At 40.9% G+C, this 15,078-nt stretch overlaps 1 protein-coding gene across 12 annotated transcripts in view; it reads right to left on the bottom strand.

The window, feature by feature from the left end:
- Positions 1-14,765, bottom strand: part of grik4 (glutamate receptor, ionotropic, kainate 4) — a 201,893-nt gene extending 187,128 nt beyond the window's left edge. For 5 of the 12 annotated variants that reach the window (XM_064301379.1, XM_064301381.1, XM_064301387.1 and 2 more), the window contains exon 1: positions 13,869-14,764. The gene's annotated coding sequence lies outside the window, so the exon portion shown is untranslated. Of the gene's footprint in view, positions 1-9,235; positions 9,357-13,868 lie in introns of all 12 variants that reach the window. The other 7 variants (XM_064301383.1, XM_064301384.1, XM_064301390.1 and 4 more) reach the window with 4 other exon arrangements.
- Positions 14,766-15,078: the final 313 nt, after the last annotated feature.

The following is a 15,078-nucleotide window of genomic DNA, read 5'->3' as shown; positions in this document are numbered from 1 at the left end:
CCTGTAGTTAGAGTTGTCCACTTGTGATCAGTTCACCCAAGACGCATTTTAATGCCAGGTATGAACAGGGCCAAAGATGCACTCTCATCGGTTAAGTGTTTATATATTTTATGAGCAAGTGGATGGAATGTTGGTGACAATGCAGCGATATCTATCGGCCGATCATACGTCACCTAACTGTAAACTGGCCTTAAATATTCGGATTGATCATTTGACATCAGAAGGAGAACAACGACCAACTTTGGGAATTTCGGCACAGCTCTGGTATGACCAATCTGGATTTTGTGCATCATCCTTCACCACAATTTTCCTTTGAGTATTTAACAAAAAACAGTAAGATCCTTTAAAATAAGAGAATGAAGTGTGCTGGTTATTCCTGAGCATGGTGACACTGGCGAGGCCTTTACAATGCCGGAGACGGCGTGAAGCTAAGGATCAGCTCTGTCATACGCAGAAGAGTCTGGCTGCTAAAGTTCCTTTCTCTCTGCTGGCCCTATAGTCGGCTTGTTTGTCAGCCTCAGCTTCAAAGAAGGGTCATGCCTGCAAACATGAAAAGCACCAGAATGGCTTGTGAGAACGAGGGCTTCATTCACACATGGATACTTCACAGGTGGGATAGTTCTTTCAGTTACCTCCCTTTGATGAGATTGTACATGCTCGTTCAAAGGTACAACACTTCGGATTCATGTTAGCCCGAGTTATCGGTCTCATCAACAATAACTCTGAATCCGTGTGGCTTCTACGGAAGTCGGCACAATTCCGCCAAAGTAATGCCAATTATAAGTCTACAGCCAAGAAAAGCTTATTCGGTTACTAAAGTATGCCATATGATGCACACATTTAGGAAACAAAAAACAGCTAACAGGATACATGTACAAGGCTCTGTTGTGCTTTTACAAAGCCAATAAGGGCCATTAAAGGAAAAGAGCAGGAAAGAGACAGTGAGTAGAGAGACCACATCAAGGGAAAGAGACCATATGAAGAGAGAGACCATATCAAGGGAAAGAGACCATATGAAGAGAGAGACCATATCAAGGGAAAGAGACCATATGAAGAGAGAGACCATATCAAGGGAAAGAGACCATACGAAGAGAGAGACCATATGAAGAGAGAGACCATACCAAGAGAAAGAGACCATATGAAGAGAGAGACTATATCAACAGAAAGAGACCATAGGAAGAGAGAGACTATATCAAGAGAAAGAGACCATAGGAAGACACAAGGAAAGTGCATAAAGACCATATACAGATAGACTTTTTAAAGACACAATGAGGCTATATGGAGACACAGAGACTATAAATTGATATGTAACACACAGGAAGTCAGAAGAATATCGGAGGAAGTGCACTGGTGATTACTACCGGCTCCTCTATCTGTCCCTGTGTTAGTATCCTTGCACACTCAGTAGGGAGAGTTGTGCTGGCATACAGAGATGGCATAAAACCCTTTCCTCAGTCACTCCCGGGAGGAACACACCCTCATAATTAAGCAGCAGAATCAGGTTAAACTCAGAGCTCCGCAGCAGAACACTCCAGGCGCCGCGCACCCTCACAGCATCTTTAGGGCGCTCAGGAGAACGCACTTTTGTTCTTCACACCGTGGGCTTCGTTAGCCCCAGGCTTTTTGGAGCTTTAGACCTGAGTATTTTTTATCCAGCTCTGAAAACTTTTTGATGTTGGAAATTTTTTTGAAACAGAAGTTGTTACTTGGCTGTTCGCAGCATCCTCTCACCATCCCACACCTTCTACTCACAGGGGTCTGCCCCCCCCGCCATTGTTTGGGCTAGGCCCCTTAGTTCCAGTGAAGGGAAATCTTAATGCTACAGCATACAATGATATTCTAGAGAATTGTGTGCTTCCAACTTTTGGGTAACAGTTTGGGGAAGGCCATTTCCTGTTTCAGCATGACAATGCCCCCATGCACAAAGCAAGGCCCATAATGAAATGGTTTGCTTGTGTTTGGAGGGGATGAACTTGACTGGCCTGCACAGAGCCCTGACCTCTACCCCATCCCTTCCCCCATACGACTTCCTCGCAAAATCTTGCGGTGCAAGATTTGAATGGGGTGATTTTTAACCACACTTTTTTAAAAAGATACTGTAGCCATTCAGTCGTCTGATAGCAACCTACTGAGCCAACTGGTTAGTAGGTACCTACTGCATGATTTTAATGGGGTGACTAATCGTAATCGTTCACTAAAAGGAACGATATTTGCTGTATTGGGTGGACTTGCTGACTGTGCTCCCGCAGCATGCTTTTCAAAATAAAAGTACATGGCGAATGATTTTCTTTCGGTACAATTATTGTGGGGGGGGGGCATGTCCCCCTGCCCTCCCCCTCTTCCTACAGCCCTGGTAACCTCACAGTCCAAAAACCTCAAACACGCTCACCCTTCCATAACACAGCGTTCTCTGAATGCACACTCCCTCACTGTGATTCCGTTCCCCTTCCGGGCCCGACTCACACAGGGAAGGGACCTTGCCTGGTCACCCGCCATCCATGACACGATAGCGTCATGAAACGGGCCATGTGTCGCACATAAAATATTACTGTGCGCTGTGGAACGAGACACCTGTAGCGCGTAAACCATTCCCCTGTAACCTTCTGCTCCTTATATCTGAATACTGATGCAGGCCTGTCCTCATGCATGAGAAATGATCCCATGGCAACTGAGCAAAGAAGCCCCTCCCCTTCCTCAAACACAGTAACATATCTTTTCAACAATACTGAGGGCCTTCACTCACACACACACCAAAGATACAGTCCACAATCATCTTGCTAGAGATGGCGTCAGTCAGTCAGGTTGAGTTGTATCATAACTGTTTGTTCCGTTAGACTGCCGGGACCATAATTTCTGTGCCACACAAGGAGTACCTCTGGGGACCTGCTGTTTAGTAAAGCATGCAGAGAGGGACAGAGTTCTGCCGGTTTGGAGAGGGGCAGAGGGATAACAGGCGGGCTCCGGAAATTAGAGGAAGCAAAGCAGTGGAGTCACATCAGAGAGAGATCAGCATCAGCCCCTTTTCTTTATCTCCCATTTATCAAAACACAGCTGCTGAAATATAGCTAGAGTAAAACTATGCTTTTCCTTTTTTTTTCATGACTGGACAGTCTGCCTTCCATAAGTCCCCCCCACCCCCTCCCCCCCCACTTCATTCAGACAGTGGGAAAGAAAAGAGGGTTAGAGATAGAGTTTGGATCACAGGAGCACCAGGACAGGAGAATAGAACCTCTGGCTGCATGGGGGGTTAGTATGTGGGATGAGACTCAGCCACCCCGCCGACTGCATCACACAGGTTCCCCGCATGGTGCCTCTTTTCACTTTGTGTGTAAAGCGTGTGCAAAGGAGGGGCGACAGCCCCCTCTCGCTCACGCCTGTTAGGATGAATGAGAGAACCCGCCTGCACGCAGACTGATTGGGACAGAGCCCGTCGCAGGCACAGAGGGGAGAAACGCTTCCGCTTCGCTAAATGAAACGCAACAGAGGGCCGTTAAAGTGAATGGGAGGACCCGAAAGCACACCAGTCCCATCGGAGCGTTTTTTGGAGGTGAGTCTGAGGGTACAATGATGTACAACAGAATGCAGATTCACATATCAAAGAGATTTATGAGGCCGCTTTGGGCATGTTCAGACCGAGGAAATGTGTAGGTAGTTAGGGAGCTGAGAAAATCAATCCCCACAATATTCATTTACGGCAGTTGGCTGGAAACCTGAGTGAAAGGTGGAAAGGACGATAAAAAACCATTTCTTCAGTTACATCGCGGCACTTCAGCTGCGCTGCCAACTAGCAGAAACGCTGACAAAATCTGCTGCGATTATGCTCCAATTTAACTAATCTAAGACACATCATCCCAACAGCCCCCTCACTCCCTACCCGGGACCAAACGGCCATACAGGAAAGACAGCAGGGCTGATGATCACAGAGAAGGGTTTTTTTTATCAGTGTTAGCAGTGTAAATTAAAATGCTAATCAAACTGAGGTCTTTAATTTCTATTCTATTCACACTCCATTTAATGCTGTACATCTTCTTTGATCAGATGTTCCCATAATAAACCATGATTTCTCTTCCACTGCCAATGCCATTCATCAGAATGTTTTTAGTTCAAACTTTGTCATTTTGATTTTTTGTTTTGCTTCTACACATTTAGTTTTTTTGTTTTTAATTCTGCATGTTAATGTTGCATTGTAAATTTCATATGTATTTAAGTAGCTAAATTAAGTTTTAAATGAAAGAAAAGATGTCCAATCCAACATTCACACACCCAGTCATATGAAAGCACTCAAGAGAAACTGAGATGATACATCCTTACGCATTGAGTATTTCTATCACATTATTACTGGTCTACAGGTTGTAAACAAAATAAGAATAAATGTGTTCTGAATGGGAACTTATCTTAACAGGACCTAGTGACCATCTTCTATGAGGTCTGGAAGACCAATTTTTTTGGAAATTTTGGTTACTTCCACCTCTCATAATCTTCAGCAGGGATATACATTTTCCAGATTTCCAATAGACATCAAAACAGCTACTTGTGTCCTTTTTAAATCTCTTTTAAAAACTTACTACTTACTAACTTCCTTTTAACCCCTGTTGTGTACTGTACAACTTTTTTATCATTGTATTGAGTTTATCATTTTTATCTTTCTTGCTTCCTATTGACCATGTCCGTCCTTCTCTCTTGTTTGGCTTCAACTGCCATGCTTTTGTTTTCCTTTTTTGTGTATTTTATGAAGCACCATGCTCTGTACTGTTTGAAAGGTTATATTTGAAGATAAAGCATTTTTCCCCCAGGTTACTGGACTTAGGGCACCAGGTCACTGAATATTGTGGCCCAGGACCAATTCTTGATGCTAAACCTAAAATGAATAATAATTAAAAGTATATTATTTTGTTAGGAAAAAGAGTATTTTTAAGATAACCTATTTCAAACAAAAATATGTTTGGTGTGAGTACAACCATCCCACAACAAATATTCACATTCTTGGCAAGCTAGTGTACACCCACTGTGGTGACAGATTTCTTTTTACACGTGGTATTGTTATGCGTTAAATAATTCTGACCTTTTGTCACGGCTAAGCTATGTAAAGAATGCCTAGAGAAGCTCTAGTCGTGAGCAGTCAGTGTGCTAGCATGACTGTGGTAACACTCTGTTTCTGGAAAACACCCTGGTGCCCCCACAGGGAGCGAAACAGGGGCAAAGAGCACAAGAAAGCCCACTTTGCACAGGCAGGACAGCAGCTCTTTCCCAAAGCCTTCCCTAACAGGGAAACACACCACAGGTACCCCTCCACCTGTTTCTGTCCAGTGACAAGAGTAGCAAATATGCAACTGCTGTCATGGAAACAACTATCATGTTGGGAATCGTGTGCTCTGCAGTGAGGCACAAATATTTATTGTGCGTTTATACTGTGAGGAAAGCAGCCTTACTGACCAAAGCTAGATAAGCTAGAGCTGGACATGGCTCTCCGATGTCCACGCAGTGTCAGCGACACTATAGGACAGAGCTTTCACAAACAGGTGAGAGTAAGGTAAGGTAAGAAACAATGACTCAGTTCTTCGGATTGAGTTGATCTCATGATTAAACATGAAGAATATTGTTTAAATGACTTAACAGAAACAGAAAAGATGACAAAGTGTCATCAAACCCCTCTCCATCCCACACTGCTAGCACACAGCAGCAGAAAAACAGAAACACAGCTGTGCTCTTTGCAACAGTGTCGATCTTAGTGCTCATCAAAGCACCATTATCCTCAAAGAGACATTTGTACAGACACATATAGAAGACAGACAGGGAGATAGATCTTTGCAGATATAAAAATTACTCATGCTATATGAACCATATGAACCAAAATACATGTTCCTCTGTAACTTCCTGTTCAATGTACTGACACTATAATCTCCCAAAATGCATTTCTCATGCCCACAACCATATAAAACCAGTCTAGAAAAACTTGGCAGTGGGGAAAAGGAAATAACATACACACACCACACATGCACACACAGACACACTCATTTATATGTATATACGGTTTAATGCAAAAGTATTGGAACAATAACACAATTGTTTTAGCTCTACTCCAGCACATTGAATTTTAAATACATATTGGGTGATTCGTGTAGGAATTGCAGCCATTTTTATACATAGTCCTCCATTTTAGGGGAGCAGAAGTAACTGGACAATAGGCTACTCAGCTGTTTCTTGGCCAGCTGTGTCTTTGCATCATTAGTTCATACACAAGAAAGTTAACAAAAGGTCTACAGTCAATTCTAGGCATGGAATTTTTTTATTTTACCTGTTGTCACTCAACATGAGAACAAAATAAGTGTAAATGCCAGTAAAGCAGGCTGTTAAATCAGAATAAATTGATCAGAGACACAGCCAAAACATTGGGAATGTCAAAATCAACTATTCAATGCATTGTTAGAAAACAACAAGGTACTGGTGAGCTCAGCAATACCAAATGAGCTGGTAAACCACACCAGACCACTGGTGGATGACCAAAGAATACATTCAAATGTGAAGAAAAACCTTGATTCAACTGTCAAACAGATCAACTACACTGAGAATGCAGGCATTGATTTGTCAAAGACGACCATAGAGAGGAGACTACACCAGCATAACCTCAGAGGGTTCACCACAAGATGCAAACCATTGGTAAGCCTCAAAAACAGAAAGGTCAGGTTAGAGTTTGCTGAAAGAGTACATTTAAAAAGTCTAACAGAGTATTAACCTGTACCAATGAGAAGGAAAGAGGAAAGTATGGAGAAAGGAACTGCTTATGACCCAAAAGCACCCACCCTCATCTGTGAAACATTGTGGAGACAGTAGTTTCATGGCTTTGGCATGTATAGCTGCCACTGGAACTCGCTCACTTGTATTCACTGATGATGTGAATGCTGACAGCGATAGCAGCAGGATGAATTCTGAAGAGTACAGAAACACCTCATCTGTTTTGAAACTCATTGGATGGTGCTTCACTTTGCATCAGGACATTGACCCCAAACATACTGCCAAAGCAACTAAGGAATTTTTCAGGGCCAAAAAGTGACATTTTCTTGGCTAGCCAAAGATATTACTCGTCTTGAATCCCATTGAGGAAGCATTTCACTCGAAGACATGACCGAAGGCAAAACATCCCAGAAACAAACAGGAACTGAAGATGGCTGCAGTACAGGCCTGGCAGAGCATTACCAGGGAAGATATCCAGCATCTGATTATGTCTATGGGCCAGATTTCAGGCACTCATCGACTGCAAGAGATCTGTAACCAAGTACTAAATATGACCATTTAATTTCAGATTATGTTAATTTGTCCAATCGCTGTAGCTCCCCTAAACGCTAAAGCTGACAGTCTGCACTTCAACCTAATATTTACTGTTTTATTTCAAATCCAAAGTGCTGGAGTATAGAGCCAAAACAGAAAGTGTCATCATTCCAATACTTCTGCATTAATGGTATAAAACCTTCGGAAAGTAATCACTGCCCTTTAACTTGTTCAGATTTTGTCTTGTTGTGCCTTAACATTTGAATGCATTAAAATATTTTTTGATCACCTCAGGAAAATTTTGGCAGCAATTACAGCTCTGAGTTTTCTCAGGCATGTCTGTATGAGCTTTGCATATTTAGATTTTTGGAATTTTTGCCCACTCCTCCAAGTTAAGGCACTTCAACTCTGCCAGTTTAGATAGAGAGTGTCGATGGAAAGCAATTTCAAAGTCATACCACAGATTCTCATTGGGACATAAGACTGGGATTTGGCTGGGCCATTGCTGAATACTTCTTATTTATAAGCTATTCCTTTGCAGATTTTGCTGTGTGCTCTGGGCCCTAGTCCTCTTGGAACATGAATCTTCTCCCTAAATGCAAATCTCTTGCAGATTGAAACTCCTCAAGGTTTTGCCTGAATTTGGCTGCATCCATCTTGCCCTAGATGGAAACAGTCTTCACAGTCCCTTCTGCTGAAAAGCAACCCCATAGCATAGGATGCTGCCACCAATATGCCTGACACGCTAGGGATGATGTTTGGTTTGCGCCAAAAACAGTGCTTTGCTTTCAGGCCAGATTGCTCAACTTCAGTCTCATCAGACCGCAAAACCTTCCAGAAGGTCTCAGGGCCTGCCACACAGCGTGTCTTAATGTTCTCAGAAGGGGTTTTCATGGGGCCAAAGAGGCCAAATCTGAGAAGTGTTGAAGAGATCGTTGATCTCAATGAGAGTTTCTCCTATTTCAGCCAATGAGCTCTGCGATGAGTCAGTGTTGTAGCTTTCCTCTTGGTCACTTCTCTGGCAACTGCCCTTCCCATCTGGTCGCTTGGTTCGGTAGAATGGCCTGATTTTAGCAGTGGCTTGTGCCATATTTCTCCATTTTGCTACAATGGTACAGCACTCTGAGGAATTATAACATTCTCCAGATTTTTATGTACGAACAACTTCTCAGAAGTTGCAAGGTCAGTTCCTTGATCTGTTCTTCCATTTCAATTGTGCAAACTCACAGATTAGGTTAAAGTCTAGTAAAATGGTCCATTTTGTAGTTTTCAAACAAGAAATATAATAAAACCAAATTCAATTACAGGCAAAGGTATTAGAAAGATAATTTTTTTATGACTACAAGCTAAATTATCATGATTTGTGACGATCTGTGAAATAAGATGATTAAAATAGATTGAAAGTCACAATGTAACCCATATGCTTCAAAAAATGCTCTTTCAAATATCATATTTGTAAAATTATACTAATCTCAAACAAAGTATAAAATTGAATGGCAGCTTTAATTGTTGAAAAGCTTTTACAGATACTAAAATAAATAAAGTGACAAACAGCCATGTTTGTGATTAAGTGGATTTTGTACATACAATAAATCAACTCCTTTTTCCCCCCAACTAGTGGTAGTTTGAAACTTTAAGCTCATTTGATTAAAATAGCCAAATTATCTGTCTATTGCCTAAGACTTCCCCAAAAACAGCATAATAGATTTTCAGCTCTCTGCTCGTCCCATATATCTTTTTAGGGCTGACAAACATCCTAAGTGGCCATTGAAAGTAGATGTGGAAAATTCTGGTATAATGCTTTCAGAAAGTAGGTGTTGTAAAGGGCGGAAAAGGATAGCAATGGCGGTGGGAGTCAGCTGTGGCAAATCACTGCACTCGCCTGAATTCTGTAGAGGCCGCAGTGCATTAAACTCAGAGCGATGGGCGCAAGGTGCTGGTTAACCTTCACTGCATTGGGGATCCCTACCTCTCCGGGCCTCATCCATCAATTGATCAGACAGGCGATGAGTTCATGCATCTTACTCCAATCTTCTGTCAACGGTGGCAAATTACAACACAGATACATGTGTTTCTTCAGTCAGGCTCTCCTGAGAAGGCCAAGAGTTTACAGAGGTTACCCCTTTCACCTGGGGTCAGGTTCCTGCTCAAATACTTAGAATAATCAGATAAACGTAATGTTTTTCTATGTTGAACAAAGAATAAATAAAAATACAAAGAGCTACTTCTATGTTTAATTGATCTTCCTTCGGTAGTATAGTTCCTTTAATTTTTCTAATTAGAAAAGCTGCAAAGCCCTTCAACTAAGGGGAAACAAATCCACCAAAATACACAGTCAGATATCTAATTTTTAGATTATCACCTTTGAGAAACAGACAATTTAATTTGATCTGGCAAACATGCCCAGGGTGAGCAGAGGTATGCTGTCTGTTTTTGCTCTATTTCCGTCCCCCCCACAAACATTAAAGTAAACATCCTTGAGGCAATTAAGCCATGTAGCAGGGCTTATCTCTATACAGGCCAGGGGGGTCCTAGAGTTCACGCTTCGCTGAAAGTTACTACCTCAATACTTGAAGGCATTCAGGACACCCAGTGATCAATCTGGCTAAAGAATGCTGCACAAGGACCATATTCCTTTGATTTTAAGTTTGAATGCAATCTATGATATGTAATTGAAATTGTTGAGTGAAAAATATAATGTCTATATGGATAATGGTTGTTGAGGCCTGATAGTTGAATTCTCCATTTTTAGAACCACTTCCAGGTTCAAGCGGAAACCAACGTGGTATGATTTGGTTTTGTTACATCGAGAATATTTTGCCTGAAGGGGGAGATTTCAACTGGTGGGATTGAACAATTATTTATCTACAAACATGTTGTTGGAGGCAGAAGTGAACTTCCATGTTTCCTTCTTTGATAACTGAGCTGGATTACCTCCTAACATATTCATGTTTGGTCAATTTATAGACCGTAGGACAATAAATCTTTTGATAATAATATAATAGTGCTTAGCCCTGTGTCCAAAACATAAGGCCACTTTAATACATAAATTTGCTAGTTTTCAGATAAGACAGTCTGCTCCCACACCCCCATACTTCACACCTCATCCAAACAGCGCAGTCATGTGCACCCCCTTTCTCTCAAACATTACCCACCCCCCACCCCCCCAAAAAAGAATGCAGACTATTCTTTAGCTAGGTTTTCAGAGTCAGGAGGAAAAAAGTGGTTCAGGGATGCTTAACATCAGCCAGGAACAGCTGTTGTGTGCGGTGGACATTCTGGGGTGGATATCCGTGGTTGCCATCTGAGGAATCTGAACTTTGCATCTGGGCCTAGAGATGTGTGGTGTTTGGTGTGTGCAGGATCTGACATGATTCTCTTACAGCTCACCTGCCATTTTTACATTTCCATCGCTTGCTTTTTGGAATATTCAGCTGTCTGAATTTGGACGGTGATCTTGGTTTCTTGGTTGTGAGTTGCACATTTGATAAAGGTTGATCCAACAGATTGCTCTACCTATCATTTGGCAACTGAATTAATTATTGATATCTTTGAAAATTAACAAATTCCATCAACTAAATGTATTTTATAGGTTGGATAAGTGAATGGTTTTTAACTGTTGTGCACTTGTGTTCGGCGTCAGCTGGTAAAACTGCTGGGTTCAGAAATCAAACATATATTTAATTAATCCTCACTCCTCGAACAACACAAACATTTTGACTGGTTGTTTTTAAAGCATGACAGAAGCTACTGTATATTTTACTCTATAGATTTTCAGTCACACTGAAACTAAAATGAATGACATTCAGCTCCTCTTAAGATATTCTTAGTACTTCAGCTCAATCTCCATTTGATTTCTTTTCTTACATTCAAAGCCTTAATTTAAGGTATAGCTTGTTTTAATGAAAGCATTTTTCTTATTAAAAAGCATACAGTGAGGTACATTCTGTTATAACTAGGATGAAATAACATTTCACATTAGGTTTAGGTTTTCTGATTGGCCCAGAAATAATGTTAATCCTGGAGAGGCTGTTTTTCATACTATTCCACTGAGCATCAATCTACAATTGTAAGATGAATGTTATGTTTTTTTTAAATTTGATCTCTTATTTCATTGTGGCATGGAATCAAGGCACAACTGAGTACAGGCATAATGTAGACAATGTCCGACTGGCTGTTAGCAGAGGTAAATAAAGGCAATCAGTGTAATGAACTGGACTGCATGGCTATATGTAATAATGAGAATGTTAGCAGAACAGGCAAACGTGTACAACCACAGTGAAAGACATCCTGAACTCGCTTAATTTAACACTGAAAAGGCTTGACTCCAAAGTTTACACTGGAGAGGAGTCTAAACTAAATAAAATGAACATCAAAATCCAAAAGACCCCATTCTTCATGCAGTATTTCAGGAGAAGGTGGTATGACAAGGGGAGGGGGAGGGTGACAGAGAGTGAGAGAAACAGAATGAACAGAGCCACTCTCGATGTGAACAAGAACCTGCCCTCACTCTGCTTAATCAGAGGAATTACAATTTGGTTAAGGACCACGGACCATGACTCACAGCGTGGGACACAATGGGTGATCATTAACATCAAAAAAAGTCCTAAACACCTCATCAGCCCAATCTGTATTTCATCCCCGCTTTCCGTCTCGTCCTTTCTCTTGTTCATATGTTGTTGTTGTTTTTGTTAAAAAAATGTGCGTGTTTTGTGTAAAACCAGCAAGGTACATATACCACCTTGAAATTAAATCTTTTTATTTGAGATAGGGGTGGGGGGGATGGATGTTCCAGTTCAGAGGGAGGGGGAGGGAGAGAGAGAGAGAGAGAGAGAGAGGGAGGGGGAGGGAGGAGAGAGAGAGAGAGGAGGGAGGGAGGGAGGGAGGGAGGGAGAGCAGAGAATGGTGAAAGAGTGACAGGCTGGTTTAAGTAAGAGTTTCCACTGGAACTAATTAATCAATTTATACCTCCTCTTGAGAACCTTGAAACACAAATTAATATAATAAAAGTGATCTACACACATAAACAGTAAAATATATCTTGAGCTTGTGTAATCATTCAGAATACTTTTTTTTTTTTTAAACATTTGCTCCAAGTCATCAACAAGCAAATCCTTCATTCATAAATAGTACACAATATCACTTTTTGAACTGTCTCATATGTGCTACAACATGAACAAAAACTGTGTACAAACAACATGGGAACTTTCAAAAGTACAGGAAGAATCTACTTTCCTAACATATGAATATGCTTTTAGAACCATTTGCATCCCTACAATTGTGTTCATTTTCTCTGAAGTCATGTTCTTACCTACTGTAAAACTGAATATTTACAGAGTTTAAACTGGCCAGCCACAAACCTAAAAGACCTGACAATTCTTTCCAGTTAGATACAACACAACACTAGAATTTATTTAATTTGACGTAGAAATAAGTATCCAATAAAACATATGCCTTAAAGCCAACTTGAAACCAAGTAAAGATGCTGAACTAGGCCTCCTGGGCTATGTGATGCCTTAGCAGTGCTATGTGACTCGTGTTAGCGAGATGTGCTGCATTGGTGTGAACAGACCTTGAAAGCTCACCCTTCAAAGTGTTTCTGACACCTGAAATGTCACATGTTGCGCTGCCAAGTCTGCTGTCCCATTGGCAATTTGATTAAATTAATCCCACATAACTTGGCACGTGTTCCACTGTTCTGGTCTGCAGCACTCTAATAAAATGTGAATGTGAATAAATAATTATATTTGTGAGTGTGTGTGTGTGTGTGTGGGGGGGGGGGGGGGGCACAATCACCCTCTCCGTTCGAAGGTGAAGTACTCCAACCATGTATGTCGGATAAACTGGCATCTTTCAGACTCACAAATGATGAAAGGTGATCATTCTAATTAGGAACCCGGACTGATACCAGATATTCTTTAAATCAAAACACTTAATTAATCAGTTGTATTTTGAAATTGTAGGCTATTTTAAACGATTTCACTTAAATTCTAGAACACCACTCTGGCGCACGTCAGTGAAATACACAAATGTAGACCATCAATCTACAACCTGTCCACCTTCCATTAATTTATACCGAATACAACATTTAATTTAAATAAGCTACAACGAATGCCTATGAGGGAATGCGCTTTAAATGTATGTGCACAACACATTGAAATGTAATTGCTACAGCCGTCTCTATTCTGATGCAAACATCTTTAAATATATTAACGCAAATTTTCCAGGAACTGAGAAATTGCACTAGGAACGAGGGAGCGGTGGGACCGCATCGACTTTTATCCAACTACAAGCATCCAGACAAACAAAACTCCTAAATTGATATTGGCTGGCAAACATATAACCAAACAGGCAAAATACGTTAAAGAGGAGAACAGGTGCAAGGTACTGGATCAGGAAGCATACTTGCAGCTGTTTCAATTATTTTTAAAAATAAGTAGGTTACCAAACAAAAGACGAACTAAAACAGCAGAAACTGGTAGTTATCATATATCAGGATTTTGATCAACATGACATTTTTAAAATAAATATTCTGTTTTATTTATGTAATTTTTTCGACACGCAATTATGAAGCGCATTCAGCTTGAAACCAAACACCTTACCTAGCTCATCCGCGCGTGCCCCTTGTGTTGTCCGTGCTTTTGCTTGTCTTATATTTTTCTTTTCAAAAATAAGTTTTTTCTTTTCAGTAGCGCATACAAAGTATTTCTATATAGCTGTCTAGCTAAAAAGAAAACGGCCCTTAATATTCATCGTTCCGTCCGGTAGCCTACTGTCCTTTATACTGTTTGATGCATGTCGATAAAATAGATAGAGTATTACATCCGCATTAAACAGTTGGAGATATTCAAAGTATCCTCGTGTTGGATCTGATTAAGGTTTGCGCATCACACGTCTGTCCAAGGTTTTCTCTTCCCTCTCCTTTCAAACGAAAACTGGCAGGAAAGCAGGTACATATGAGTGCCTCCTCTGAAAAGAGGTCCCCTCGATCCTGCTTGTTGAAGCTGCTCTGCACAGCTTCGGGAGGGTAGAGAACATGAAGCAATTCAGTACGTAAATTGAGATATTTTCTTCCAAGCGACGATCAAGCAGAAGCCAACAGTGTAAGCGGTTCTCCCCGTTACCATATAAATGCTAAAAGCAAGCAGTTTTTGAATAAAACGCAATAGGCGAAAGCAAGGTAACAGACAATGAAACACAACCGGCAATGCTCTAAAGGCTCACTGCGCAGTTCTCTGCTCTCTGCTCTAATGCGCTGTCACCCTGTGCACGTTTCTCGAGATCCCAAACTTGCTCCTGTGCAAATCCTACATGTGCAGAGCGTGTTTGTAATGCGAGTCGTTTAAAAGAAATGAATTTAAAGTTCAATTTTCTTCACCATGATGGATTTCCATGTTTGTTTGTTTTTTTGCTGTTTTTTTTTTTGTTGCAAATATCGATTTAGAAGAAAATCGCGTGAAAGATATATTCCGTACTAAATTAAGCATGTAGCCTATGTTACGACAGCACTAGTTAATAGTTAAATTGTTGTCTAATTCTTTTCTGGTGCATTAAATCAATTGCTAATATATTACTAAATGAAAACACGAGTTTAACAAAACAATAGTTAGCTACACCACTGAAATGCATGATTGGGCTGACCAGACTTTCTCTTGATCCCGTTCTTTACTTTTTGCGGCCAAAAATATCTGTCCAGGCGGGATTTCTAAATTCTAAAGACCGTATATAAACAATTAGCCTAATTTTATGTTCATAATACCCGCCTGCCGCTGAACTCTTTTTGTGAAATCCAATACATGGTCACCCTATATA

Source organism: Anguilla rostrata, chromosome 12 (assembly GCF_018555375.3).
Source record: "Anguilla rostrata isolate EN2019 chromosome 12, ASM1855537v3, whole genome shotgun sequence".
In the NCBI taxonomy this organism is placed as follows: domain Eukaryota; kingdom Metazoa; phylum Chordata; class Actinopteri; order Anguilliformes; family Anguillidae; genus Anguilla; species Anguilla rostrata.
Note: the sequence above shows the minus strand (reverse complement) of the source record. Positions and strands in the feature narration are given on the sequence as shown.